Genomic DNA, 26,557 nt, shown 5'->3' with positions numbered 1-26,557 from the left:
AGAGTGGGGTGTCTCCCTGAGAATATTAATGTTGACACTCCCCCGATGACTTTTGTGTGGAAGGAAACCATGTTTGTCCCATGTCCCTTACACATCATTTACTCTGCCCTGAGCTTGACAGACACTATAGAATCTAATATTTAATGAGTGCAGTGATAAAGGCTTCACCCTCATTGCATCATTTAGCTCTCCCAACAGCTCTATGAAGTAAGTTCTACTATTATTATCCCCATTTTACAGATGAGGAAACTGAGGCTCTGAGAACAGTCTTCTCAAGGTCCCGTTAAGCGGTAGGACCAGGATTCGAATCCAGCCTGAATTTCTCCAAATCTAGGGTCTTGTCCCCGCACCAGAAAGCTTCCAGGCCACGGTCCTCTCCCCCGTCAGCAGAACCTTGGTGTCCTGGCAAGGCCAGATCATGTCAGGAGTGTTTTTGGGTTAGTATGGAATTACATAGCCCTTCCCTACAGCAGATTCCTTGGAAGCACAGGCCTTGTGAGGCCCTTGAGGAGAAAAAACAGAACAAGATCAGAAAGCCCGTTTTGCATCAAGCCAGAGACAGCCGCCTGCTTCAGGACCAACTGCCTCGGCTCACGGCTTCCCCGCCAGCAGTTCAAGATGGGCCTGTGCCGACTTTGCCTCTTTGGTCTCGGTGTGCCCACCTTTAAAGTGGATACAATCATGCCTGTGCTATCGGGCTGCTGCGAGGAGCCAGGGTCATAGGAGTCCTCCCACACCTAACAGGGTGGCTGGCACATGCCGGTCAGGAAATGATGGTTATTGCTATTATTTCTTGGTGGAGTCCCTAGACTTATTCCTAGATCCACCTGAGGGAAGAGGAGAGCAGCCCTCCTCTGTGGGGAAGAGTATTTTATCATCAGCCCTTTTTAGAATTTCTGGTGCATGGTGAGAGTAAAAACCAAACAGACTTTTAATGGGTTTTATTATTGCTTTTAAATTCTCTACAGACAATGCACCTCCTTCTTGCCTGCCCCTGTGGTAGATTTCTCCCACTCCCTCCCTCCCGCTCCGAGCCCCTTCCCCACCCGATGCATGCCACAGCCTAGATTTCTTCCGATTTCCTCAGAAAGGAACTAGAAGGACAGTGGCCATCTTCCCCCACCCCTCTTCCCCACGGTGATCACAGCACTTCAGGGATAAAGAAGGCAGCTCCTTCATACACCACGTGGGCCTGGCCACAGAGGGCCTCCCTGAAACGTTATCCAGGGAGAGGGAGATGCACGTGCAAAGCTCGTAACTGGGAAAGGACATGCTGGTTAGGAAGGCTGGGGTGCAGGGAGGGAGGGACAGTGCTGAGGCTAGGGAAGCAGTCAGGGATCCATCTTCTAGGGCCATGCAGCCCGTGTTAAGAACTTTCCATCATCTTGCATTCGGCAAGAAACCACAGACATGATCAGGGCCTGTGCAAAGAAAAGCCTGGAAGGGTCAAGGCAGGGCTTGGGGGGACCAGTTAGGAAGCTTTTGCCACAGCCCAGCCTGGACAGGGGAGTGGAACTCAGACCGGACTAGTGGTTGGATTCAAACCCACAGCCCTAGGAAGAGGAATGCAGAGGATGTGGTGATAGATTAGGTGTGACGGGTGGTAGAGAGGAGAGGACGAAGTGTGGTTTCTGGTCAAGCAGCTGGGGAGACAGGGGTGCCCCTTCCTGAGACAGGGGATGTCAAAGAGGAGAGACTCAAAGGCTGAGGGGAGGGACTGGTGGGGAGTGGAGGGGGGAGTGGGTGTGAGCAGACATTGAGCCAGGTTGTACACACGGGGGATCACCCAGCGAAGAGGCCGAGAAGACGGCTGTATTTACAGTCGGGTGTTCCAAAGAGCGGTCCAGGCGAGACGCACGGAAACTGAAACCAGGCGCGAGTCCACAGGAAGAAGAGGGTCCTGGGGCCACTCTGACCCTTAACGGCCAAGTAGAGGGGGTGGAAAAAGCGGCAAAGGAGACCAGGCAGAATAAGCCAGGAAAGTGGGAAGAAAACCAGGAGGGGGTAGTGGCTCAGAAGCCGAGGGCAGAAAAGAGGATTCAGAGTTTAATTAAACTTAATAAAATGCCGCCCAGAGGGCGAGAAAGCTGAAGTCTGACCTCCATCGGCCCTGATGGATGTGCAGGTCAGAGATGTTCTGATTCACGCAAAGCCTGAAGCGTGAGCGGGAGGGGAGACAAGCACTTAGATCTCTGGCAGCTGCCCCCAAACTTATCCTCCTTCACACCACTAGCATCTCCCTCCCATCCTTCATCTTAATGTGTGATTATCCTGCTTATTGATTTGTTGACTTGCTTGCTGTCTTCCTCCCTCCCTAGAAGGGTGAGGGCTGTTAGGACAAGTACTTTATCTGTTTTCTGCCCAGCTGTACGCCCCCTACACTTGGCAGGATGTTTGGCACAGAACAGGACTCGAGAAATACCTGTTGAATATTGAATGACTGAACTAGAAACAGAGAGTAGAGATAGTTTGGTTAATAAGAAGTGAGAGGGCGAGCTGGAAAGGGAGTGGGCTGCAAGCAGAAGCTGCTGATGGAATGAGCCCCTGATAAGGAGAAGAGAGATGGGTGGGCGCCCCTGAGATGGTGGGGTCCCAGGTTTAGGGAGGTGGTTAGGGCGAATGCAGGGCACTAACATGAAAGCTTAAACTAGAGACTTAGAGGTATTTTTCTGGTCTAAATGACATCTAACCCACATGCCCTGGCCTCAGGACATGTTCCCCCGGAGTAAGACAAGGATCCCTGGGCAGGTGATTCATTAATGAAATGCTTCCGGCGGGGTGGGGGGGTCAGGAAAGGAGAGGGGGAGCAGCAGAGAGGAGGGGAGGAATCAGGCCAGGCTGTGACCTCAGGTGGAGCCCCAGCATGACCCCAGGAGACTTCTGGAATACAGACTGCACCTCCTCCCAAATCTGTCCCCTCCTCCCCCAAGGCGAGGCAGCTGAGTTTCACGTCCCCATGCCAGTTATAATTGGCTACTGTGACACCAGCTCTCTTGACAGGCCAATCCTTTGAAGGGGCAAAGGCCACAGAAGCTTCGGGGTGGGCGCACAGAACTAGTCAAAATGATCCCAGGGTGTCTGGGCAGAGCACCAGCAATGTTTGCTACTAAAGCAGGACAGAGCATGGTGTGGGCCCCCGCCCCGGAAGACCCCCCCCTCAAACAACCAACTGAAGTTCCAGGAGGCTGGTCGGTGCAGGGATAGTTACCACTTAGGATCATTTTTGTTGCGGAAAATAATCCTACAAAAGAAGATATCAAGGCTGCTATAGTTACACAGAAGTGCTCTTCTTGGAAAATGATAAGGGCATGAATTCAGTCCTTCTACGAGTACTGAATGTGGTGTGCAATTATTAAGAAAGTACTTAGAGTATTCCAAAATACTTAAAAGTCAAGAAATAGGAAACTTCTAGGGAACCTGTATTACATTCCTAGGACATGTTTATTACTATCATAGTATGTGATATTGTGGCATCCTCGGAAATAAAATCAATTGAAATAAAATAAATCAACCAACTAATATTTACTGAATGCCTGCTATATATACATCCAGCTCTGTGCCAGAAAAGGTGAAATGGAGAAATGTCTTCCATGCTAGAAGTTTATGATCAGGTTGGGGATCAGATGATATTGCTGAAACAATTAAAGAATAAGGCAAGACAGGATCCATGGTAGGCAATGTAGTTTGATGATTAAGAGTTGAGCCCCAGAGTCAGACTGCCTGGGATTACTCTTGTTACTGCCTCAGTTTTCCAATCTGAGTAATAACAGTACCTCCTTCACAAGATTCCAGTGAGGATAAAATGAGGTAATTTGTTTAAAGCCCTTAGAGCAATGCCTGATGCATACAGCAAGCACTCAGTCCCTGGGAGTCCCACCGCTGCAGGTATTATTGCCGCTGAGGGGTGGAAAAAACCTCTCCTTACCTGACTGGTCTCCTATCTGGCTCTGCTCAGGAAGGACCCAGACATTTACGCCTGGCTATGGGGTCACACCAGATAAGAAATCAGGAAACATCCATCCTTGTTTCCTTGGACACAGGTGCAAACTAAGCAAAGACCAAGAGTTGAAGGGCACATGGCATGTTCCTCTCCTGGGCTGCCCTGGAGTTGAGGCCGACGGCTTTCTGTCCTGGGAGCCTTTCAGACTTGGAGCACACACGTGCTCAGACTCTAAAGAGTGTTGGGTCAGTAAGCAAGCACTGGGAACGTCATCAGCATCTTTGTATCCCTACGAATGGATTCCTGCCCAGCGCCTGGGAGCCAGTGCTGACAGTTTTCTGATCAGCACCAGAGTAGGGCGTTCAGGCTCAAGTGGTGCAGTCACACACACCTGTGCTTCTATCCTGCAACTCCACGCACAACCGTGTGACCTTGGGCCAGGGACTTTGACCTCTGGAGGCTCAAGTCCCTAGTGTGTACAACAGTTCCCTGGCCTTGGCTGCACTCTAAAATCACTGCAGGAGTGTTTAAAAGTCCAAATGCCCAGCACTCACCCCAGACCAATAAAGTCAGAAGCCCCTAGGATGGGAAGCACTGCTATAGGGAAAATGGTCATCTTCTACTCATCAGAGTGAATTAACTGAGATAACCCAGGGAAACGTTTAATCAAATACCATGTTTTACACAGAGTGTCCCGACAAAGGTGGTTAACACATCATACCACCCAGAGTTCTCCCCACAGACCCACAGAGGATCATACTTTGGCAGCTTTCTTCTTTTCACAGGAAACTTCGGTTCAGATACCTCACTTTGGCAGGTATCAAGGATCAAGCCCACATTTTGATTTCTCTAGTTGTTTGATCATCCTGGCCCTGAGTCATCTTATTCTTGGAGAGAAAAAACGGTCAGACCCAGAAAGAGTTTCTCTGGATGTAGGGCTGTGAAGCTAAATCCTCATTTCCAATTATGCACTCAATGGCCTCATATCCCCCATCCTCATAAGAGAGTCGCATTCCAAAGGGAGCCTCAGTCCTTGGCTTACAGAGGTGACAGGAGCTGGGGATGGGCGTCCACAGCCCTGGCTCCCATGGAGGCTGCCTGGACAGTAACATCCTTGAGAGTTATAGGAAAAATAGTTCTGGGCCTGTGTCCCCCCCCGCCCCCGTCATATCATTACTCAACATAGAGCTTCAAACCCTGTGATACATGAAGATGCACGCAAATCTGGGTACGAGGATTTCAGAGTGCGGCGGGGGACTTTCCAGTCCTCGCTTCCTACCTTATCTATGCGTCTGGACCCAGAACCCAGAGAAGGAACTGGGACAAAGCAAACAGGTGGGATCCTCTGCAACTTGTCGTCGTGTTTTTCTGTAATAAACACTTGGGAGAAATGAACAGAGCTCCGATTCAAGGAGTAAAGGGGGGCAGCTAGCAACCCAGTTGGAGGAAGAGCTGGTTGGGTGACAAGGGAAAAAAGTGCTGTCCACCCAGTGTAGAGGTAGTGTTTGCAGCCCAATGGGAGCTTGGATGTCAGGGTGCCAGGCAACAGAGCTTGAGGGAGACTATTCCAATCTCACCATGAACTGAGAAAAGGAGATCTGACCACGTGCATCCCAGATCCTGAGATCCCTTTTTGTTGAGCCATTCAACAACACAGTATTTATTTTGGGCTAAGCATATCTATCTATCTATCTATCTATCTATCTATCTATCAATCTATCTATCATCGATCATCTGATCGATATTTCATAGCCCCATTCGGTTAGTACTCTTATTATCCCACTTTGCAGATGAGGAAACTGAGGCACACAGAAGTTAAGTCATTTGTCCAAGGTCATAGAGTTACTATGTGACAGAGTGAAATATGAACCCTGGAATAGGAATCTGGCAGTCTGGCTCCCATGCCCATGCTCTCAATTCCTAGGCCCTATTGTTTCTAGTCTAGTAAGGGCGTCGATAGACAATTAGAACAGAATGTCTACAGGATATACTAAGGACGAGCACAGGTGATGGTGTGCAAAATCCCGCTATTATTTGAGGCTCACTCATAAGAAGGAAAATGGAAGGAGCCACCTGGTGACAGCCTGACAGTCCCAAAGGCAGATAAAATGAACCTTCCAATTGCTGGAGAGATAACGAAGAAACTTGATTAGGTATTCACCCAAGAGAAATGAAAATATACGTACACACAAAGATTGTGATTGTCCACAGCAGCTTTTTTTACAATAGCCAAAACCTGGAAACAACCTGAATTTCCATCAAGAGACAAATGCAACTTGCAGTACGTCTGTACAATGGAATACTACTCAGCCGCACAAAGGATGAACGGCTGATGCTCCCAGCGTGAATGAATCTCAAAGCACGGGGCTCAGGGTACAAAGTCAGGAGCAAAAAAAAAGTACCTATTTTACGATTCCGTCTATACAGCGTTCTAGAAAAGGCAAATTCCAGTTTCAGAAACCAGATGAGCGGTTGCCAAGGGAAGAGGGTGGGAGGGGAGAAATGAATGCAGAGGGGTCCAAGGAACTTTGGGGGGGATGATGAAAATGTTCTGTATCTTAATTGTGCCTTTCCAATCCGAGCCTCGTGGCAGGCTGCTGAGCTCCGAGCATTTCCAGCGCTGCCGTTACAAATTAGTGGAAGGGATCAGATACCCGGGCAGACTAATTCACAGCTGACCTCAGAGGGGCAGATGTTCTGCAAAACTGGCCAGTGACCCACAGAGAAGGCTGGCAAGCCCACAAGGCTCTCCTTGGGCTCTTCTGTGGCTTCTGCCTCCCAGGTAGAAACTATGCATCTATTAGATGAAAAAAGGGAAGCATCTTTCCAAGATTTACTTGGCCTTAGGAGGGTGGCAGATAATTTGTCTCTGTCCAAGAAAAAATTTTCACTCACCCTTGAATTGTTCTCTCCAGAACATTTGGGGATGGGGGTAGGGGTGAGGGGCTGCAGCAGGGGAGAAAGGGAGAGAACAGGGAAGCAAATGTCACACTGCTCTGAGGTGGCAGCAAGATGAGCTCTTACCATCTTAAACCCCAGAAAGGATGGAGGAAGAGAAGGAACCCTTCGCCTACCCCATTCTCACCTGGCTACCTAAGTAAGGAAGCATCCACACCAGGGCGCCCCTGCCCGGGCTGGATGAGAAGGGAACAGAGACATCGACAGAGCAGGAAGGCAGCAGGAATGGGGACGGAACACGAGACTGGCGCGGGTCCCTCCCCTGGACCCGCAGGAGGCTTGTGGCAGCCGGAATGTCCATCTGCTGTGCCCCATCACTAGTAGGCTCACAGGAAGGGAAGGAGACAATGACAACCTGAAGGCCCTTTGCTCAGAAGTCATATCAGGAAGTGAGCAGCAGTTCCTGCTGGCCTAGGAGTAAACCACGTCAGTGTCACCGGCCAGCACTGTCTTGGACAAACCGCTTACAACAACAAAGAGTTACAAAATCCCTTGGCCGAAGGGCCTGGAAGTTGAGTTCAGCCAAGCCCAGCCACATGGGCGGTGGGAGGAACGGGGAGTACCAGCTGCCACCCAAGTCCTCTGCTGCAAACTGAGAGAGCCAGTCTTAGAGAACGAGATGATTGCGCTTTTTTTTCTCCCAAAGAGAGTTGGTTTCCACGTGGTAAGGCCTATCATTCAATAACAAGCTAAGAACAGAGAGAGAAGGGTAGCATGAAGGTAGAACTCTGGCCAAAACACAGGCATCCGGAAGGGAAGAGGTGAGTAATTCTGGACATCTAGCTCTTGGTAAATGGAAGAGGAAACGGACAGCCTCTGATCCTAATTCACTCTGTTTCAGGTTTGGAAGAGAGCTGCATCCAGGAGAAATGTCCTAACGGAACAGGACTGCCAATGCGTGGAACTGGAAATCAACCAGAAACCCATCAGCTCCCCCAGGTTACCAAGAAAGGAGAATTAAATCCCTAGCAGTTGATATACTTCTGCACTTAAAGGCTAAACTATCTGTTATCTACTCAACATCGCTCATTTCTACTGTGGTCAGACTCTCTGGCAGGTTTAGAACATTCATACTCAATCCACTAGCACCAACTTGTCTTCTATCTTAGCCTGGAAGGAACCTAAGTTACATTTCTAAGAGCATACCATCTTAGCTATGGAATGAATCACGGATTAAACTGAATAAACCATTGTAATAAACACGTGCAAATATATAATACATCCTGTCAATAGACTCAGCATTGTCTTTCACAGTTAACAAGTGTTCAAGTTTACTGTGGTATTAAAGGAAACCCTGTGGATTTTATTTCCAGCGCTATGGTGGGCTAGGTATGTAGGTAAGTCTACTGAAAACAACTAAGAAAACTGGATACCAGAGAAAAAACATCTTTTAAAGTGACTTACAAGCTGAGAAATTGGTAAGAAATTCTTTTATTGAGGTGAAATTCACATAACATGATGGAAATTAATTTTGAATTATTCTAGAAGCTTTGAAGATGCCCACAGTTGTGACCAGTAATTCTACTCCTATGTATATTCCCTGAGTAAACTTATATACATGCTCACCAGGGGAAAGTTCACAGCAGCGCCATTTACAAGAGTAAAAAACTGGAAATGATTTTAGCGTTCATGGATAGCAGAATAGATATATAAACCACAGTGTATTCATTCCATGGAATTACAGTTCAGCAAAATGAAAAAACTTAAGCTACAGTCAACAATACGAACAAATCCGGGAATGAAACATTTAACAACTAGCTGGGACAGGGATTGTATAGTCAGAAGGGATTCCGGGCACAGGACTGGAGATGGGTCCCAATACCCCCTGCTGTGCCAGGTCTAATCCCTTTAGGAAGGTGAAGGGACTTGAATAGGTTTCATGGGAGCACAGGGGGGTGGGGGGAGGAGTTAGGTAAGCAGCAATTTACCACCAACTGATATGGAAATATTAATATTTCAATATTTCAGTTGTTTGTCAACTAGTGCAGCCTCTGGTATGCATGGGCTAACTATGAACACAAGAATATAAACAGTATTCCACTTATATGACATTCACAAACATGTACAACTAAAGATATGGTTTAGAGATGCAAATATAAAGGGTGAGACGATAAAGAAAAGCATGGGGAAAAGAGACAGACATGTCCAGAAAACGATTATCCCTGAAAAGGGAGGGGTGGGATGGGATGGAGAGGGGTACCACTCTTCGAAGGTAACAGTAACATTTTTTTTCTTAAATTGACTGGTGAGGACATGAGTGTTGATCATAATATAATATGAAGAATGATTATTCTTTAAACCTTTATATACAGTATATAAGTGTTCTTTTGTATCTAGTGGCTATTTCATTAAAATTAGTTAAAAGGATTTTATCAAGAAAAATTTAATAAGAAACTCTCATATCAAATTGCTGTGGTTCCTGCCATAGCTCTTCCAGGGGCTTGGCAAATGTGATCTCCTCAATTGTAATTGGCGGAACTCTTAAACCCACTGCAAATTCTACGAGCTTCTCCCCAGATCACTCCGGAAAGATTCTTGTGAGAACACCTCCAATGAGGAGCAGGAAAGCCCAACCTTCAGAGTACATTCTGCTCTGGCTCTTTTTATTAAATATAATCAGAAGCACAGTGGGGTTTGTTTTTGTTTTTTTAATCTCCTGGAATCTTCTCAAATTTTGAAATCTTTAAAATGAGGGCATGGAGCAAATGACTACATTCTGTCTCTCTTGCCTAGATTTGTTTTGTCTTTCACCATACGCTTCAGCTGTGTGATGCCCCAGTTCTCTCCATGAGATAGATATGCTGACAGTCAGGGGAAGTTTCTAAGAGTGTATTAAATCTCTATTGAGGGCCAGGGAGTGGAGGGAGTTTGGGAGGTTGCGTGCCTGTGTGATTTTTTTTTACCAATTCCAGCAGCTGCTTGGCATCTGTAGACACACCATTCACTTTTTTCAGTTATTTGTGAACCACCCCTAAGAGCCACGCCACATGGCAACTCTCCTTTTCCTGAAGCACAAGTGTGAACTGTGTAGCAAAGCTACACAGCACAAGAGCAAGCCACTTAGCCGGAGAGGGAGTCTTGTCAAAGCTCCTCCTCCCGACACACCAGCAGGGAAACAGAAACTCTCTGGATGTGAAACTGCTTCCTTGAGTGCAAGTTGAAAAGGCAAATCATTGGTGGCCTGTGAATAATTATGGAAACCTCTCCCCTCTGGACAGAAACCTGATTCAGAAGGAAGTCAAGAGCCTATGCAAATGTTTCTGCATTTGCAAATTTGGGAATTTGTAAAGGGTTTGAGATGCATCCATAAAGATTGTCAAGAGTCTACTGTATTGAATCTTGACTAAAGAGATTTTTCAGAATTCTTCTTCTAATAAAAATAAGTTGGTTCATTTTTACCAGGGCTCCTCTGATTTTTTTTAATACATCTTTATTGGGGTATAATTGCTCTACAATATTGTATTAGTTTCTGCTGTACAACAAAGTGAATCAGCTATATGCATACATATACCCCCATATCCCCTCCCTCTTGAGCCTCCCTCCCACCCTCCCTATCCCACCCCTCTAGGTCATCACAAAGCACCCAGCTGATCTCCCTGTGCTATACAGTAGCTTCCCACCAGCAATCTATTTTATATTTGGTAGTGTATATATGTCAGTGCTATATACACTAAGTCCCAGCCTCCCCTTCCCCGCCCTGTGTCCTCAAGTCCATTCCCTACATCTGCATCTTTATTCCTGCTCTACCACTAGGTTCATCAGTACCAATTTTCTAGAGTCCATATATGTGTGTTAGCATATGGTATTTGTTTTTCTCTTTCTCACTTACTTCACCCTGTATGACAGACTCTGGGTCCATCCACCTCATTACAAATAACTCAGTTTCATTCCTTTTTATGGCTGAGTAATATTCCATTTCATATATGTGCCACATTTTCTTTATCCATTCACCTGTCGATGGACATTTAGGTTGTTTCCATGTCCTGGCTATCGTAAATAGTGCTGCAGTGAACATTGCGGGACATGTATCTTTTTGAATTATGGTTTTCTCAGAGTATATGCCCAGTAGTGGGATTGCTGGGTCGTATGGTAGTTCTACTGTTACATTTTTAAGGAACCTCCATACTGTTCTCCATAGTGGCTGTATCAATTTACATCCCCACCAACAGTGCAGGAGGGTTCCCTTTTCTCCACATCTTCTCCAGCATTTATTGTTTCTAGATTTTTGATGATGGCCATTCTGACTGGTGTGAGGTGATACCTCATTGTGGTTTTGGGGGTTTTTTTTGTGTGCTTTTTTTTATATATCTTTATTGGAGTATAATTGCTTTACCATGTTGTGTTATTTTCTGCTTTACAACAAAGTGAATCAGCTATATGTATACATATACCCCCATATCTCCTCCCCCTTGCATCTCCCTCCCACCCCCCCATCCAACTCCTCTAGGTCATCACAAAGCACTCAGCTGATCTCCCTGTGCTATGCAGCAGCTTCCCACTAGCCACCCATTTTACATTTAGTAGTGTATATATGTCAATGATACACTCTCACTTCGTCCGAGCTTACCCTTCCCCCACTGTGTCCTCAAGTCCATTCTCCAGGTCTGCGTCTTTATTCCTGCCCTGACTCTAGGTTCATCGATACCATTTTTTTAGATTCTACATATGTGCGTTAGTATATGGTATTTGTTTTTCTCTTTCTGACTTAAGTCACTCTGTATGACAGACTCTAGGTCTGTCCACCTCATTACAAATAACTCAGTTTCGTTCCTTTTACGGCTGAGTAATATTCCATTGTATATATGTGCCACATCTTCTTTATCCATTCATCTGTCGATGGACATTTAGGTTGTTTCCATGTCCTGGCTATTGTAAATAAAACTGCAATGAACACTGTGGTACATGTATCTTTTTGAATTATGATTTTCTCAGAGTATACGCCCAGTAGTGGGATTGCTGGGTCGTATGGTAGTTCTATTTTTAGTTTTTTAAGGAACCTCCATACTGTTCTCCATAGGGGCTGTATCAATTTACATTCCCACCAACAGTGCAAGGGGGTTCCCTTTTCTCCCTTTTCTAGATTTTTTCATGATGGCCATTCTGACCAGTGTGAGGTGATACCTCATTGTGGTTTTGATTTGCATTTCTCTAATGATTAGTGATGTTGAGCAACCTTTGATGTGTTTGTTGGCCAACTGTATGTCTTCTTTGGAGAAATGTGTATTTAGGTCTTCCACCCATTTTTGGTTTGGTTTTTTTGTTTTTTTGATATTGAGCTGCCTGAGCTGCTTGTATATTCTGGAGATTAATCCTTTGTCAGTTGCTTCATTTGCAAATATTTTCTCCCATCCTGAGGGTTGTCTTTCCGTCTTGTTTATGGTTTCCTTTGCTGTGCAAAAGCTTTTAAGTTTCATTAGGTCCCATTTGTTTATTTTTGTTTTTATTTCCATTACTCTAGGAGGTGGGTCAAAAAGGATCTTGCTGTGATTTATGTCATAGAGTGTTCTGCCTATGCTTTCCTCTAAGAGTTTTGTACTGTCTGGTTTTACAAAATGTCTTAATCCATTTTGAGTTTATTTTTGTGTATGGTGTTAGGGAGTGTTCTAATTTCATTCTTTTACATGTAGCTGTCCAGTTTTCCCAGCACCACTTATTGAAGAGGCTGTCTTTTCTCCATTGTATATTCTAGCATCCTTTGTCAAAGATAAGGCGACCACATGTGTGTGGGTTTATTTCTGGGCTTTCTATCCTGTTCCATTGATCTATATTTCTGGTTTTTTTGTTTGTTTGTTTTTTGATTTTTGCAGTACGTGGGCCTCTCACTGTTGTGGCCTCTCCCGTTGTGGAGCACAGGCTCCAGACGCACAGGCTCAGCGGCCATGGCTCACGGGCCCAGCCGCTCTGCGGCATGTGGGATCCTCCCGGACCGGGGCACGAACCCATGTCCCCTGCATCGGCAGGCGGACTCTCAACCACTGCGCCACCAGGGAAGCCCTATATTTCTGTTTTAGTGCCAGTACCATACTGTCTTGATTACTGTAGCTTTGCAGTATAGTCTGAAGTCAAGGAGCCTGATTCCTCCAGCTCCATTTTTCTTTCTCAAGATTGCTTTGGCTATTCGGGGTCTTTTGTGTTTCCATACAAATTTTAAGATTTTCTTTTTTAGTTCTGTGAAAAATGCCATTGGTAATTTGATAGGGATTGCACTGAATCTGTAGATTGCTTTGGCGAGTATAGTCATTTTCACAATGTTGATTCTTCCAATCCAAGAACATAGTATATCTCTCCATCTGTTTGTATTGTCTTTGATTTCTTTCATCCGTGCCTTATAGTTTTCTGCATACAGGTCTTTTGCCTCTTTAGGTAGGTTTATTTCTAGGTATTTTATTTTTTTGTTGCAATGGTAAATGGGAGTGTTTCCTTAATTTCTCTTTCTGATTTTTCATTGTTAGTGTATAGAAATGCAAAAGATTTCTGTGCATTAATTTTGTATCCTGCAATTTTACCAAATTCATTGATTAGCTCTAGTAGTTTTCTGATGGCATCTTTAGGATTTTCTATGTATAGTATCATGTCATCTGCAAACAGTGAGAGTTTTATTTCTTCCTTTCCAAGTTGGATTCCTTTTATTTCTTTTTCTTCTCTGATTGCCATGGTTAAAACTTCCAAAACTACGTTGAATAATAGTGGTGAGAGTGGGCAACCTTGTCTTGTTCCTGATCACATTGCGGTGGCTTCTCTTGTTTCGAAGCATGGGCTCTAGGCACGTGGGCTTCAGCAGTTGTGGTACGCGGGCTCAGGAGTTGTGGCATACGGGGTTAGTTGCTCTGTGGCAACTGGATCTTCCAAGCCCAGGGCTCAAACCCATGTCCTCTGCATTGGCAGGCTGATTCTTAACCACTGCACCACCAGGAAAGTCCGTCCTCTGATCTTAAGATAGCTTCAGCATCTAATGCAAAGCCTGCAATTCCTGAATAGACTAACTTTGGTGACAAAGGCTCAGCAGAGCATGTCATATATTTATAACACTGGTCTTATTTTTTTCCATCCGTATTACTTGTTTATCATCTTTTCGTTGGATCCCTGTCATGTATATTACTCTTTTTTTTTTTTTTAAGTTTTACCTGAATTCCAATTCAAGGACCCATGGACATCCAGAGACTTCCCATGATCCTTGAGATTGACTTCTGTATGCTTCTCCCTGGCTTCACTGCTGAATCTAAGGGGTATTCTTAGTTCATCTACCACACATCTAGATGTAAAGCTCCACCCTTTTTTTTTTTTTTTTTCAGAAGAATGCCAGCCCCACCTGGTATTTTGTAGCACTTAGTAATGAGGGGAGGAATCAAATCACTCATGCATGCATGGTTTTCAGGAACAGACTGGATCAATAGCCTAAGCACACATTCCCAAATGTGACCCTCCCCAAAGGGCAGCCCCTTGGAGAAAGTGGTTCAGTCACCTCCCACCACCAACCCCTACCTCCTCTGCCTTTCAAGCCCCCTGGGATTTCAGAGAATAGCATTTTATCCATCTTATTACATCAGTATCCCTTTGCTTATATACATGGAAACTCGGGACAATTCTGAGCATTTCTGATCATATTCAATGGCCTGTTATTGACAGTTTCTTTTAATAAGTTCAAAACGTTCTTCAAATAATTTACCAAAATGATGAACTTATGTGTGTCTAGAAACCGAGCAATACTCTTCTGCTACTTTTAATTAGGGCCTTCACATTTTTGACATAGGCATTAAATTTAAAAATTAAATTAAATATACAGTACTCTTTAAAAAGTGTCAGCATTAATTTTCCTGTACTTGTGTCTTTCCTGTTGCCTTTGTTTTGGAATAAACTGTAACTAAGCAAATCAGCAGAGGGTCAGGCAAAGCTCGTGTAACTCACATATCCTTCCAGTTTTGAGCACCATGTCTGAATTGAGTCAACACCACAGTTTAACATGAGGGTGTTGTCATGACACCTTGAACGTTTTTTAACAGCACACTGGTGGTGGGGAGTCCACATTCCCTACACTGACATAAGAAGCACATGCCTCTCTGGCTTCGTCTTTTCCATCATCCAGTCTCTTCCAATTAATTCCAGCATTAAGTCGCCAAGTTGGAAGGTTCTGAATGTGTCTCTGGTCAGAGCGAGACAGGCTGAGGCTCCCATGCCTCCTTCTTAGAATTTTCTATAACATCAAATGTTAGAACATAAGTACTACTAATTCTAGCATAATAGTTCCCTGCCAAGTTTCAGCAAAAGATCATAAAGTTCTCAATTAATTTCAATAGGGGAGCTTTATAGTTATAATATAATTTTGATCAATAAGCCCTTGGCTGTCCAGAAACCTCGGGTGAAAAAAGTCATTTGGGGTATACTTCATATTCTCATGCCTTTTGAAGCTGGACACACAAAATGCCATTTAAACTCCTCTTGATGCATATAGGTCCCCGTGCACGTCAGTTATTATGCGACAAGACAGTGTTCTGAAGACCTATCCAAATATATAAAATTTCACTGAATTCCTCACATTAAATACTTATGTTAAATAGTCTCAAAATTCTATACTTTGAATTCCTGTGCCTTTTAAATTTTATTTTAAACTTGTTTAGTATTTCTATTTCTTACATTACTAGTACTTCTTAGTGATATTTTAGAAAAGAGCTATAAGAACTCTTGTACACTACTTTATCAATCTCTTCCAATTTTCTGGGTATAATTGGCAAACTAATCATCGAACCTCTTAGAACTTTATGTAAATGAAGAGTCCTGCAGAAGGGTATGAAATTTTCTGCAATGAAATTTTCCAATGATCGTAATACCTGACCTGAGCTCATGGACTTATGGCATCTCTCTTGCTTTACCATTTAGGTCCCAGATGGCTAAGTGGCCTCGTATAAATGTGCATTGCAGACTGTCATGGTATCATCCTAACACCCATCAGCTACAGAGCACATGTTACTTTTTAGCCCAACTCATTTACTTCTCAAGATATGTCAGTGGGCTTGGTAAGGCTACGACGGTGACACCCACTTTACAGATGAAGAACGACCTTGGTCAAGGGCTTTAGCCAAGTCTGTCCTGAAACACCAGTGCTGCCTGTTCACGTAGCCAGTGTTTCCTGCCCTGCTTGCCCAGTGCATCTGCAGATTTGTAAATATGCTTTGATTCCACCAGACACAGAAGGAAGGACCGCATGTCTGGGCCTCCTTGATGGGCAGCTTGGAGAACAGGGAAGAACCTGAAAGGCATCAGGGAACTCACAGAGCAAGTGAGAGACAAGTTAAAAGCTATCCAGTTGTCACACAGCTTTCTTAACATTATCTCCCATCAAGTCGGGGCCTGGAATCTGCCAGGATTTCAGACTAAATGCCTCTTCTTCTTGCTGGTACCTTTCATACACCAAGTGCCTCGATGGCTCAGTTGGCAAGAACCCAAAGGCATCACATGCTCCTCCACTCCAAGGAGGGTGACAGCCACTGAGACAGAGCAGGCAGAGACAGTTCAGCAACAGCGCTGTTGGGGAACACCTTCATCCACTGCCACGGCGTACAACTCTGTCGCTGCCTTAGAGCAGACCCAACGGGGTGCGGAGGACAGTAAAACCATCCCAGCCTGAAGGGCCAGACTTCCTGCTAAATTAACAAGTCTGTCTGGGAGCCCCAGGCTGAGGCACCAAGGGGTGTGATAAAGGGGCCCCGTGCAACAATTCTGTGTCCTGTGGGTACATCAGCTAAACAGACAGAGTGGGGAGGAAGGAGAGAGAGCTGAGTGTCATGGACACCTTTCCCCCTCTGCCTGCAGATATCTTGATGGGACAGCTGTTCTCCTACCTTGCAAAAAAAAAAAAAAATCCCACAGTATTTAATGCAAGAATGTACAGGGCCTCCAGCAACTGCAAGTCATCAGAGCTTTAAAGAGCATATGTCGAGCAGCTCAGCCAGCATCTGGGTTCTACTCTTCAGCCCCACAGTGTAGCCCAACCCCAGAGCAAAACTGAAACAGCGTGGCAGAAACTCTTTCCCTCAGCAGGAAGTATGAAGAACAGCTAGAACCTGAAACAAATGAGCCTGGCAGCCACCCTGCATTCAGGATTCGTGTTATGTTTTATGCATCTAGTTAGGAACCCAGCGGTCTTGCAGGGATGATTCCAACCTTTTCCAGAATTCAAGAGGGGGGTGACGTGACCAAATGCAAATTCAGACAAGCAATGACTAGCTGAAAGGGATGTGGGAGGGTCTTTAGATCAACACCAACCCAAAGCCAATTCCACCGCTAACCCTAATGGACACGTGATCTTTGCCCCCCATGTTCTTCACATACATTGCTCAAATCATTCCCCCTCTTCCCCACACTGTCCCTGCCTCGCTGATACACACAGTTACACAAAAACATCATAAACATAGGACCCAACTTCTTCAGTCGGGGGGAGGACGGGAAACGGTGGGAGTTGCTGGGGCGCACGGTCTGATCATTGGTTGAAGTTACGTAATCACGCAAACAAGGGCTGGAGAACGCTGGGTGGAGATCAATTCAGGGCACACCTCACGCTCTCCCTTCTCCCCTCCCCCAACAACCAGAAAGCAAGCCAGTTTTAACACCACCAAAACCAAAGCACAAGACACAGCTGGGGGGTGGCGAGCACCCGGCTACTGCGGTTCCAAAGCCAAGGGTGGCCGGAAACTTGAGGTGCGCGGCAGAAAAAGGGCCAAGGTACCGCTCACCAAGCAACCAGACCCCGCAGACCCTCCTGCCGGCATCCACGACCCCCAAAGTTCAAGGGCGGGCCGAGCCAAAGAAGTAGTCCCGACCTGCGACCTGCAACGTAAACCAAAGCAGCCGCGGTCAACCAAACCCACGCCTGGCCTCCAGCGCCTCTCCAACACTTCGGTCCGAGTCTCCGCGAGTTCAGGGTGTCGGCCACGCTCAGGAGTCCTCGGGCAGCTTGTACAGTCTCAGCAGGGGCCATTCAGCACCAGCGGTGTTTCTCCTTTTAAAGGATGGTAAAATGTGGGGCACGACTGGGAGAGGGGTAAGGCGAGAATCCCCAACAGAGTAAAAGTTTGGGTTTGGTTTGATCTTCTTTGGAGGAGGGGCTTTTGTGATTTTGCTTTAGGAACATTTGGGGGCGGGGGCTAGGAAGATTTCCCCTCTGGGCACCCAGCATCCTCCGATCTCATTTTCGGCAACACAGACGGCTCAGGGGGGTCTGAACAACCCCGGAGCCGCAGCCAGGGCAGCAGAAGAAACTGCAGGTGCTGCGGTGGACAAGGCATTAGCCCGACCGCTGGGGCTCAGAGGAGAGGGGGGCCCCACTGCGCCGGTGCCGCCGGGCTGCCGAGGTGTGGGGAGCGCGCGGCGCGCAGAGGGTTACAGCCGCCGCTGCCGCCGTGATTGACGCGCGGGGGTCACTTGAGGCTCCCGCCGCTCCCCCTGGCACCGGGCCAGGGAGCCCGCTCAGCCCACCGAGGGCACCGCACGCCGCGCGGCCGCCCACCCGGCCGTTCCCGGCGCCTCCGCCACCGGACACCTCGCCCAAGAAAGGCCACGACGACATGGAATCGCAGCTCGCTATTTCACTTGCCCGTAGCGGCCGCTGGCAAAAACACAATAAATAAAATAAAGCGCGAGGCATCCCTCCGCCGAATAAAAATCCAGAGTCCCCTACCTTCGGCCTTGGGATGGCAAACTGGTCCTGTGTTCTCTGACCCACGGATCCAGCCCCTTCTTCATGAATTATTCCGGTCAGTCAGGATTTTGTGCATTTTTTTCCTGAACACCTGTTTCAAGTAAGGGGTAAAGACCTTATTGAAAGAATTGTCCTTAAAAGATAACCTGTGCACACATATGTCCATCCAGGCATGCATGCGCGTTTGTATACACACATATGTACACGAGATATACATGTACATTGAAGCACCAAACTAGGCAGTTGGATAATGGGAGAGTCGGCTGGTTGTGAGCATGCTCGCGCCGGGAACAGATCCACCCTCTGTTATTCCTCTGAATAAATATAAATCACGATCAGAAACCCAAACAGTAGCATCCCTCTTGAATTCCTGCTGCTGAAAAACACGGAATAAATGCAGCCCGCAGACACGGAATCAAATCAGCAGCTGTTTTCTGAATCCAGAGCCAACCCCTGCCTCGCCTGTCTTTTCCACTATGAGTTCAGACCTTTTTTGAAAGGGGTTTTAACCTTTTAAAGATACAGTACACCAATTATCACTTCTGAATAGCTGTCACTCCAAGCACAGGAAGCCAGTCCCATGCCTAAAGCCACAGGGCAGGCTTGCTCGCAGGGATAATGATTTCATTCATCAGTGCCTTTAAAAAAGAAAAAGAAAATATATATATATATATATAGAGAGAGAGAGAGAGAGAGAGGGAAAAGCGGGGGGGAGAGAGAGAGAGAGAGAGAGAGGGAGGGAAAGAGCAAAGACAAGGCATAAAACTAGACACATTTATTGCAGTGATGAGTTCCTCAGTGACTAATCAGCATGTTATATAAACACTACCATCCTTCACTTCTGAACACACATGTTCATGGGGTCAGACAATGCCAGGGACACTTGTCAGCACGGGTGTCACCCCTCACAAGCCCCTACCTGCTGATAAAGGACCAGAAAGGCTGCCAGGGCAGCTGCAGGAAGTGGGGGCCTCCACCAGCTCACAATTAACCACAGGGCACTGCCATGCCCTCAAACTAAAGAATCCTCTGGCACTACTTGCAAACTATAATGTAATCTAGGACCAGATCTTGTTCCAACACATGTTTTTTTTTTTTCCAACCAGTATCTGGAATCAAAACTACCACCTGAACCTTTACAGTCTCTAAGATCCAGACTTAGGCCCTTCTTCAGGATTTTGTTAACAAGCTGGTTTTGTTTGGTTGTTGGGTTTTTGTTTGTTTACTTCTTTTTTCAGGACTAGATTAAGCATGGAGGTAGAAAACTGGGGGTGGGGCTTGAGGATAAACAACAACCCCCCTGCCCCAATGGAAAAAAAAATATTCGTTAAGTACTTCAGCCACCCAGGTAGTGTTTATTATTCCAGTGTTGGTTTTTCAAGAGGTCGCCCTGAGAAGAAACCAGAACTCCTCACCTCACTTATGTTTGAAAGGAAGGAAAATGCAGTTTCCTTCTTTTACAGTTTCTTTTTCACCCCAGGAGCCCCAGAGCTTCAGAACGGTGCTGGCTCTGCTCCCCTGGTTCCAGGCCAGCAGCAGCAACACCAGCAGCTTAGCTGAAAAGCCACCCCGATGTTCCCACAGCCGCTCTGGGCATGTCCCTCTAGCCGTAGGCTCAGAGCCCACCCTCCCTGGGCAAACCGCTGAAACCAATGCACCGTCACCCTCTCACCTCATCACAGCCACTGCCTGCACTGCCCCCTCCCAGACACACACACACACACGCACACACACACACACACGCACGCACGCACGCACGCACACCCTTCTCTCTCAGCTCCCAGGGCTCTCTAGCAGAAAATTATCATATTTTGTGTGTCATCACCCAAGCTAGCTGGACCTGTCACTGATTGGCTGGGCACTGCCAGCCGGAAATGTCACCAGCCACACAGCTTGGAACTGGCTCTGACCCGCGGCCACCTCAGACCTGAGCCCAGGAGGCTCTGTGACAAGGTGCAGACCTACCACAGGGAGCCTGTCACTCTGTCACTCCTCCCACAGTCTGCCCCAGGCCCTCTCCTCCCGGCTGGTCTCTCTAGCCCGCCCTGGGGGAGGGGACCGCCAGGGGATGGGAGCGAGTCTCCAGCCACACTGGGAGCTGTGCTGCTTCCAGCTGCAGGAGAGAGGAAGCCACTGAAATTCCTGTTCTTCTCAGCAGGTTAGGGGAAGATGTCTCCATTTGGTTTTAAAGATTTGGAGGAAGTGTTCCTGATAAAAAACAGTCTCTGCTCATGCTGAAAAATAAAAATTATCAGTAAGGCTGGGTGAAAACACTAATATCATACGCACCAAGGTATCATAATCATAATACCCCAAGGCTGTCAGGGAAACCGGAAGACAATTTAGTCCATCCTCTTCCCTTAAATAGAACAGCTCTTAACCCTCCAAGAAAACTCACCAGAAAAGGGGGCTTCCTAACTTGGCTAGTCAATGCCCTATGATGCCACACAAGTGTTTCAGAGTTAAATGGTCTTTGTCGTGACCAACCTGAATCACTTTGGCTGTAATTTAAGCTTAGTCTCTCCTGCTATATCTTTAGTCATTTCAGTGTGACTCACCATTTAAGTCTCACCTCACTCTGTCCTCCCAGCTAAATTAAACCCTATCTCTCTGGTCCAGTATGTAAAAGTTGCTTCTTAAACCTTTAATTATGCTGCTCTATTCTTTAGACTTCAGAGTCAAGCCCCCCAGAGCTAGATGTAGCTGAAAGCTCATTCCATCCAGCCACGGATGCGATGCTTCACTCACCTCTACTGTTTCCACCCTGGGACTTTTGATTTGGGGGGATAGCAGAACTGGGCTCAGACATTTACTCCTTCCTTCTCCTCCAAAACACAAAACAAAAACAAAACAAAACCCCACACTTATATGACCAAAACACTAGAGGCAATGCTGGGACCCAGAGAAAGATGCCACCAATAAAGCCTACATTTTAAAGAATATGGGGAAGATATAAAGCAGATGAGATGTCGCTGAAGAAAAGGTGATTAGTGCTGATAAGACCATGTATGATTCTGCACAGGCCCCCTAAGAAGAAAGTGCACAGACTTCCAGAAAAAGGTCCTGGAAAACCCCAAGCTCAGAGAATCAAAGATCAGATGAGGGTCACAGGCATCGGCTCAGAGGCAAAGGAAAGGACATCAGGAACTAGGCATGTTCTCTCCACACAGAACAGCAACGATTCCAGGGCATCTTTGGAAAGTGGAAAGTTTGTCCCTAATATAGGAAGAAGTCAAAGTCTGAAAAGGGGCAAGACCACAGCTCATTTTGGTATGACACACACACACACACACACACACACAAAGAAGAAGAAAGAAAGAAACAGAAAAAGAAATTTATAATCAAATAAGACACAAGATATAACAGAGAAATCCAGAACATCCCATATTAGTCTAAATGAAGTTCTGGAAGGAGATGACATCATTAAGGAAGGGGAAAAGCAACAATCAAGGAAGAAACAGAAGAACATTTCCTTGAGCTGATGAAAGACTCGAGGCCTTAGATCATATGGGTCTATTGGGTGCTGAGCAGTAGGATTACTGAAAGAATACACAATTCTAGATGCAGTCTCCTACTCCAAGAACAAAGAGAAACAACTACAGGCTTCCTGATAGGGGAGAAAATTCAGGCTGCTTAAAAGGAAAGAAAATCAGACTGACATCATACTTCACATCTGCAACACTAGGCTAAAAGACAGTGGCACAACTTTTATAAAATTCTCGGGAAATCTTATTGTAACTCGAGAATTCTACCAGCTGCCAAATTATAATTTCTCTCACATGTGATGACAAAAGAAAGGCGTGTTCAAAGACATAGAAATACCCTTTATTAAATTAAAAAAAAATTACTTGAAGATCTCTTCCAGCCAAGGAAAAAATTAAGCCAGAATAGTAAACTCAAGAAAAGAGAAGACGTGTTATATAAGAAAATGTAATGAGGAATAAAGCCAATAAAATGTATGCTTAAGTACAAATATAATAGTTAATGTGGTTGTAAAGTTTAATTTAATTGTTAACATAAGATAGGTAGAAAGAGAGAGGATGAGAGAAAGAAATCAAGAAATCTGGAATTTAACTTCCATATGATTTCAACCAAAAAACTGGAAAATCTCAATGGAGATGGCTAAGGAAAATCACTAGAATAAAAAAAATAGGGTGGGGCTTCCCTGGTGGCGCAGTGGTTGAGAGTCCGCCTGCCGATGCAGGGGACACGGGTTCGTGCCCCAGTCCGGGAAGATCCCACATGCCACAGAGCAGCATGGCCGCCAAGCCTGCGCGTCCGGAGTCTGTGCTCCGCAGCAGGAGAGGCCACAACAGTGAGAGGCCCACGTATCGCAAAAAAAAAAAAAAAAATAGGGTGGGAGGATCATTATGGAAGGCAATTAGAACTCCATTTATCACCTCTCTTCCCAAGACCACATTAAAATGATAATAAGGAATTTTTTAAGTTCAAATACACAATGACAAAGAAAACAGTAGAAGAGCCATTAGCCAAGAAAATTGAAAAAGAAGAATAGAAGGGGACTGAATTTTTTTTTATATATAAATTTACTTATTTATTTATTTATATTTAGCTGCACACAGGCTCTCTCTAGTTGCGGCGAGCAGGGGCTACTCTTCGTTGCGGTGCGTGGGCTTCTCTATGCAATGGCTTCTCTTGTTGCGGAGCACAGGCTCTAGGCAAGCGGGCTTCGGTATGTGTGGCACGCGGGCTCGGTAGTTGTGGCTCGTGGGCTCTAGGGTGCAGGCTCAGTATTTGTGGCGCCCAGGCTTAGCTGCTCCACGGCATGTGGGATCTTCCCGGACCAGGGCTCGAACCAGTGTCCCCTGCACTGGCAGGCGGATTCTTAACTACTGCACCACCAGGGAAGTCAGAAGGGGACTGAATTTATCAACTGTGAATATATATACTACAGTAAATAAAACAATATAGCACAATTGCAGAAACCTAAAAATGGACACTGGAACTGAATGAAGTTAAGAAATAGCTTCAGGTATAGTGTTTGCTATGTGATAGGTGATAAAAGCTGAATTTTAAATCAATGGGAGGAAAAAATGTTATTCAATAAATAGTGTCAGACTGTGGTATTCGGTATTGCTTCTAACTCATACCTTAAACAAAATATATTCTATTTTCATACCCCCCCACACACAAATACAACAAGGAAAAACAGATATTATGATTGACCAATAAATCACAGAATGTTATAAAGTTGCTGTTTTTTTTTTAATAGTGGAAAGAAAAGAAAAATAGTGGTTATCCAGTGTCTGTTTAAATACCATTGTGATAGGTTTAATAATGCCCCCTAAAGACATTCACCTCTGGAACCTGTGAATATTACCATATATGGCAAAAGGTGTGGTTAATCGAATGCTCTTGAGATCGGGAGGTTATCCTGGATTATCCGGGAGGGCACTAAACAGAATCAAAGTATCCTTATAAGAGGGAGGCTGAAGGCAGAGAGGAGAAGGAAATGTGACCATAGGGGCCAAGACTGGTGTGATGCAGCCACAAACCAAGGAAACGCAGAAACCACCAGAAGCTAAAAGAGGCAAGGAACAGATTCTCCCCTTAGAGGCTCTGGAGAGCACAGCCCTGCTGACACCTTGACCTCAGCCCAGTGAAACTGACTTCAGATTTCTGGCCTCCAGAACTCCAAGGAAATAAACATATTGTGTTAAGCCACAAAGTTTGTGGTTATTTGTTATAGTAGTCATAGGAAACTAATACAACCACCATGATGAGAAACAGTACTTCCTAGGGATTATAATAACTATTATTACCAGCAACAATACTTACTATGGGCCTGGCACTGCTAAATTATATACATATCTAATCTCATTTAATTTGCATGCAAGGTGGCAGTAGACAATTGTAGTTATTATGGCTCTACCACTTAGTAGCACATATGCCTGGGCTAGTTATATAACCTTCTAATGCTGCTTTGTCTCATCCATAAAGTAGAGGTAGGAATGATACCAACCTGACGGGGTTGTGGAAGGTAAAGTGAAACCATCTATGTAAAGGGCTTAGAACAACGCCTGACAATAAGAGCTCCACAAATGGTAACCAATAGTGAGAAAGTCCTTCCTTATGCTGGGCGGCAATCTGTCTCCCAGAGCATCCTCTCACTGATTCTAGTTCTTCCCTTTGGATACATGTAGAACAAAGGTCTCTCCTAACCACCTGACTGTCATTCAAATATCTAAAGACAATGATCATCTCATTAAGAGTCTCAGCTTCTCCAAACTAAAAGTAACAAATGCCTTTAGTCATTGCTCTTGTGAATTCATCCAGAGACCCTTGCCCAACCTGACCACCTCCTCTGGACATACCCTTTTTTTTTTTTTTTTTTTTTTTGCGGTACCCGGGCCTCTCACTGCCGTGGCCTCCCCCACTGCGGAGCACAGGCTCCGGAGGCGCAGGCTCAGCGGCCATGGCTCACGGGCCCAGCCGCTCCGCGGCATGTGGGATCCTCCCAGACCAGGGCACGAACCCACGTCCCCTGCATCGGCAGACGGACCCCCAACCACCGCACCACCAGGGAAGCCCCTGGACATATTCTTGTACATCTTTAGACATGATCCCAGACTTATCACCCTTCTTGTTCTAGAACAGAGGTTGGCAAACTATAGCCCTCCATGCAGGCTATATTTTTTAATAGTCTGTGAGCTAAGAATGGTGTTTACATTTTTTAAGGACAGAAAAAAACAAAAACAAAAAAGAATTTACAATATAGACCATATATGGCCTGCAAAGTTTAAAATATTTACTATGTGGCCCTTTTCAGAAAAAGGTTGCCAATTCCTGTTCTAGAAGCTCTTATACTTCTATCAATGCAATGTAAGATTGCCCAAGACTGTTTTACAAACAAATTGCACTATTGTATCATATCAACTTAACTGTAGGGCTGCTAACTGTTCGATCAGTATCCATTCTCTTTCTTCTTCTTACCCAGTAATAAAATTCTTAGCTAGGAAGATGGCTACCAGTTGAAGACTACATTTCCCAGTCTCCTTTGTAGGAAGGTGTGGCCAGGAGGCTAGGTTCTAGCCAATGGGATGTAGCCAGATGTGACTAGGGTAATTTTCTAGTCTTTCTCTTAAAGGGGAGGAACATGCCCCCCCCCCCCACTTCCCTTTTCCCTTTCCCATTGGCTGTAATGTGGACCTGATAATCCTGTGGATGAAGGGTAGCAGAGCAACAAGATAGAAGGACCCTGGGTTTCTGGTGCTGCCATTTCACCCTATACTGCTTATTCTCAGTCTGTGAGAGGGAAATAAACTTGTAGTTTATTTAAGCCATTGTTATTTTAGGTCTTTGTGACAGCAACTGAATCTGTGCCCTAACCAATACAACTATCGGTTTTAACTCCCAAGTATTTTCTATATTTGTGGCTGCTAAGACACACATCTCCCACATTCTGCAAGCACGCAGTTAATTTTCTGGACATAATAAGACCTTGCACTGACCTTGTAAGAATCAGTCTATCATTTTACCCTGACATCTCGGACCCAGTTCTGACATCCAAAGTAGCTTCTATCCTTTCTAATTTCATGTCTCTCTTCCAGAAGCACTTTAGGTGTAGTACTCAAACTAAATACAGTGCTCATCAAAGCACCTGATCAATGTTAAGCATAATGTAATGGAGAGGACTGTGACCTCAGTTTGTGGGGGAAGAAAATAACAGATTAAACTAAGGTCAAATGAAGGAGAAGGTGGGGAGGATGGGGGCAAGCAGTTGTGAAGAGCTTACTATGTTCCAGGCACTCTTCTGTGAACTTCCTCATTGTTATCTCATTTATTAAATATTTCATTCATTCATTCATTCATTCACTCATCCATTTATTTTTAAAGTACTCATTTTAATTTTTTGAAACAGTAACTATAAATACCCCCTGCTGGGGCAGAAAACTATTATCCATAAACACTGATGAAAACAGAGTCCATGCAAACCTCTCTTTTTC

The 26,557-nt window shown here is 45.4% G+C and overlaps 1 protein-coding gene across 3 annotated transcripts in view; it reads right to left on the bottom strand.

Moving 5' to 3' along the window:
* HIVEP3 (HIVEP zinc finger 3) overlaps positions 1-26,557 on the bottom strand; it is a 503,275-nt gene that overhangs the window by 385,172 nt on the left and 91,546 nt on the right. For 2 of the 3 annotated variants that reach the window (XM_030867473.2, XM_030867481.3), the window contains exon 2: positions 18,570-18,681. The gene's annotated coding sequence lies outside the window, so the exon portion shown is untranslated. Of the gene's footprint in view, positions 1-18,569; positions 18,682-20,262; positions 20,306-26,557 lie in introns of those variants that run through there. The other variant, XM_060306978.1, reaches the window with a different exon arrangement.

The sequence above is a fragment of the Globicephala melas genome, chromosome 1 (genome assembly GCF_963455315.2).
Source record: "Globicephala melas chromosome 1, mGloMel1.2, whole genome shotgun sequence".
Taxonomy (NCBI): Eukaryota; Metazoa; Chordata; class Mammalia; order Artiodactyla; family Delphinidae; genus Globicephala; species Globicephala melas.
This window is presented reverse-complemented; position numbering and strand designations above follow the sequence as displayed.